At 36.7% G+C, this 3891-nt stretch overlaps 1 pseudogene; it reads left to right on the forward strand.

Annotated features, from left to right (window-relative positions):
- The first annotated feature begins 1798 nt into the window (after nt 1-1798).
- Nucleotides 1799-2381, forward strand: LOC136335510 (histone PARylation factor 1 pseudogene; annotated as a pseudogene).
- The last annotated feature ends 1510 nt before the right edge of the window (nt 2382-3891 follow it).

Genomic DNA, 3891 nt, shown 5'->3' on the forward strand with positions numbered 1-3891 from the left:
ATATGGACTGGCACCAGCCAAATTAAACTTTAGCTAAACATGTTTCTTTTTTATTAGGATTTGATATCTATTTTAACCTATTTATGTCTTTAATGACCCCCCCCCTTTATAAAAGTTGCTTTGGAAAAATTGGTTAACCTCTTCCTCAACTAATGTAAAATAAAAAATTTTGACCTCCGGTCAGAATAAGTGAACATTTCCAGTGGCTAACTATGATACTAGGAAAGCATTGACCACCCTCTCAGAAAACCAGAGGGCACCTTTCAACAAGGGAGCTTGGAGCAAAAGACTCAAGGAAAGCTTATGTTTGGGTGGAGTTTTTTATTCCTATCCCCTTTATTTTCTCCGTAAAGGGAAAGAGGATCTTTTGGAGCTTGAAGAGTTTCATAAATTATAACCTTTTTCTCTTGTCCAGAATTCTGAGATGGATAAGGAGTAGTACAGAGATAACTATAATTAAAGCTCAGAGTAAGATAGGCAGGGCAACCATCATGAGGCTTCAATGTGAGAGCCTACCACTGTCAAACTGAAAACACAGAGAGCATACCTCAAAGAGGATAAAAGTACAGGAGGAATGGGTTGATCTGGGACTGCACATTCTTCTGTCAGATCACGAAGCTGAATTCAGTAAACTTGTACCAGAGAAAAGTTAAGTAAGAGAAGCCAAGAGTGTTACACTAATAGATGTCCCTTTGCATTGATGAAAATGTGAGGAAAGAAAAATAAAGGTTCCCCTCCCAACTTTGCTCAGCCTTTTACTCTCTAAACCCATTGGGGTAACTGGTAAGGCAGTGATGACTGAGAAAAGAGCTATCCTGCAGCAGAGGATATCCACAGCACACCATCAGGACAAGACACACTCCTGTTTTCAAAAGATCACTCCTCAAGAGCAAACGCTGCTCCATTTTGGACTAAGGTCAGCATAGTTTTGCCTCCAAAAGGCTCTGAAATGGGCCAGAGCCATGCCAAAAGTGAAAACTTCTGTCACCCATAGCTTACTATTTATTTCTAATTCCAATTTTTTTCAGCCTAATTAACATAGCTATAAGAGGTTGTACAATGAGACCAAAGATACTACAACAATAAAATGACAGCAATGAGTCCTCAAATTTTAATATAAATCCACTCTCATTATTAATTTCTTGGGAAATTAAGAAATTGAACACTCTTATGTACCTCACTTTTAAAGTATTCACAAATTAAATCCAATAAAATGGAAGCACAAATGAAAATAATCTTGTCATTGAAAGTTAAAATACAAATATTTTAAGTTAAATTAAGGTCAGGCTTCTTACTCTGTTCAGTTTCAGCTAGAGAGATTCCTTCCTAGAAGCCTGGATGGCTTCTTTTATGAGCCTCACTTTTCAAGATTTCAAGAGGTTACTGAGACATAAAAAAACTATAACAGCACTGGCCCCCTTTTCAATAAAGTTTAGAATCTAAAATAATTCCTATCCTCTAACAGTTCTTCCAGGCAAAATAACGTTCAAAGACACAGGATACAAGTCTTTCCAAGGGCCATGGAAGAGACTCAGTGGTATCTGAGGGAAGGCAAAGGGATGGAGAAAAATCTTGGTTTGCACTCAGCAATGCTGTCAGTGATCTATGGCAAATTTCATTGTCAATGACTTTAAAAATTCAAGCCTGTCACAGAGAAGTTAACTTTTGGCATTCTGTATTTATCATATCCAGAGATAAATGGTGGGTAGTGAGGGTGACACTTATGCATGTTTTCACTCCTCACAGAAAGTTTACACAATATCATCCTGCCTTCTTGCTAAATTTAGAAATTGCAATAATGGTAGCTTTAGACCTCAGGTTTGAGATACCCTTGTTTCTGAACCAGCACATTCAGCTTTTGATGCAAAAATTTAAAGTAGTAGATAAAAATAAAACTAGTCTTTTGAAAAAAAATTGGTGAAAAACAGTAGCACCCAGAGAACTAGGGCTCTCACTGGAACAGAGAACCATGGAGATGAAACAGAGAGATAAAAAAGTTATGACAAAGACCTTTCATGGTACAGGCTTGGTTGTTCTAATGAATAAAAATGATTATGGGTACAGAGAACACCCTGAAGCAGATGATAACCTCCAAGGAATTTGCAAGACAATTGTTGAGGCACCAAATGAGAAGGAGAAACTAAAAGCTTTTGCTCCTATTTAGGAAATGATTATTTTGTTCAGTCTGATAATAATGAATGTGACTATGGCATGGGGCTTGAGTTGGGAATAGACCATTTTTGTTTTGGTTCACACTCTATTTAGAAAGTCACTGTCCAGCTTTTATCTCTTGCATATCATCTGTTGAAGAAGAATCTTTGCAGAAATTACTGAAGATCATCTGGCAAACAGAAAAGAATATAGATCAACTTGTGGCATGAATGAGAGTGGGCTTTCTTTGTTGTATAATATTTTAAAGCATTAGTACTAGACTTGTGACTTTTGGGGGGGAGATACAAAAAATAAGTTGACAAAAATATTTACTAAAAAATGTATTTAAAGGTCCTCCATAATGAGGAAGATGAAATCAGTAAGCTCTGAGTTTGTCAAAATTATCCACTGGCCACGCCATTTACCCTTATTTTCTATCTCCAATAATAGTACACATTTTTCTGACTTTCTTCTCTCACATCTGTCCAGACTTTTGTAACATTTAGCATAGCTGAACCATTCCTTCAGGGGTAGTAATACCCCTATTTCTCCCACTATGATATGTGAATTTCTTATAGTCTCCTGGAATTTGGCTTTCTTTGTAGAGTCTCTTATAGTCTGGTCTCTAAAATTTTGCCAGTCTTCTTTTGTTAGGTATCTCTAGGACCTGTCATCATTTCTGATTTTATAACAACTAGTAACTACTAAAATATATATTCCCTTTTGATAATGTTCTCCTTAAAAGCAGTCAAATGTAGTTGCCTAACCTATAGTCAATACCGATCTTTAATATCTTGTTTTCCTCATCTCTGTCCTGCCAAAGATCTCAACTTTTCCTTATATAAATACTTCTCCTTCTAGCTTATTATGCTTCCATTATGCCTGTTTTGACACTAGGACTACATTTTGTAAACAACTCAGTTTCTCCTTTTTGATCCATGGAGATCATATGTAGGGACAAACTTTTTTAATTGCCTTTGGGTTCACAAAAATTTCAATGAGCTGTTTATTTTTGTTTCATCCCAACAAAATGACTTTTTATTGTTTTTAAAAACAACTCCAATTCTTCTTGAGGGGTAGCTCCTGAAATTTTGGGTAAGCCATGTAAATTTGAAATAATCCGTTCCAATTTTCTCCCTTTGCTCTAGGTGCATCATTTACAAGAATGGGATTCAGGGCAGACATTCTGTGCTGCCTTTGAGGCCTGGCACAAAGAAGTCAAAGCCAGTGTACTCTGGGACAAGGAACTCAGTAATAGTTGAAAGTCCTAGCCTCCAGGTTTTGCAGAGGATTGCAGTAAAATAGCTAAGAATTGTTCTGCTTCCAAATATCTAAAAGGCATGTTTACAAACTCTTTTTCCTATAATCACATTTTTACCTCCACTTGTACTTGCTTACCATGACTCCCATGGCCTATTAGCCAAATTTTAAAAATTCTGTTGTTAAAGTAGTGTACAATCCTAAAGCTTCCTGACCTAGAGACTGCCATCGTTTTTATCTCGGAGCACTATTTGGCTCTCTAAATTCCAATCTCAATGTTTTCATTCAGCCAATGCACCAAGTCTTGATATTTCACTGCATCAATCTTACCTCCCAGAATCATAGGCCTTCTTTACAATGGAGACTGAGATAAGAATAAATGCCCCAGGACAAGGGGAAGAGAAAGTGTCTGAGCTAGCATTCCCAGTTCTGCTATAAGACACACCAATTAGAATTCACTCTTTTTCAATGATGAGAAAT

This window comes from Saccopteryx bilineata, chromosome 4, assembly GCF_036850765.1.
Source record: "Saccopteryx bilineata isolate mSacBil1 chromosome 4, mSacBil1_pri_phased_curated, whole genome shotgun sequence".
Classification (NCBI taxonomy): Eukaryota; Metazoa; Chordata; class Mammalia; order Chiroptera; family Emballonuridae; genus Saccopteryx; species Saccopteryx bilineata.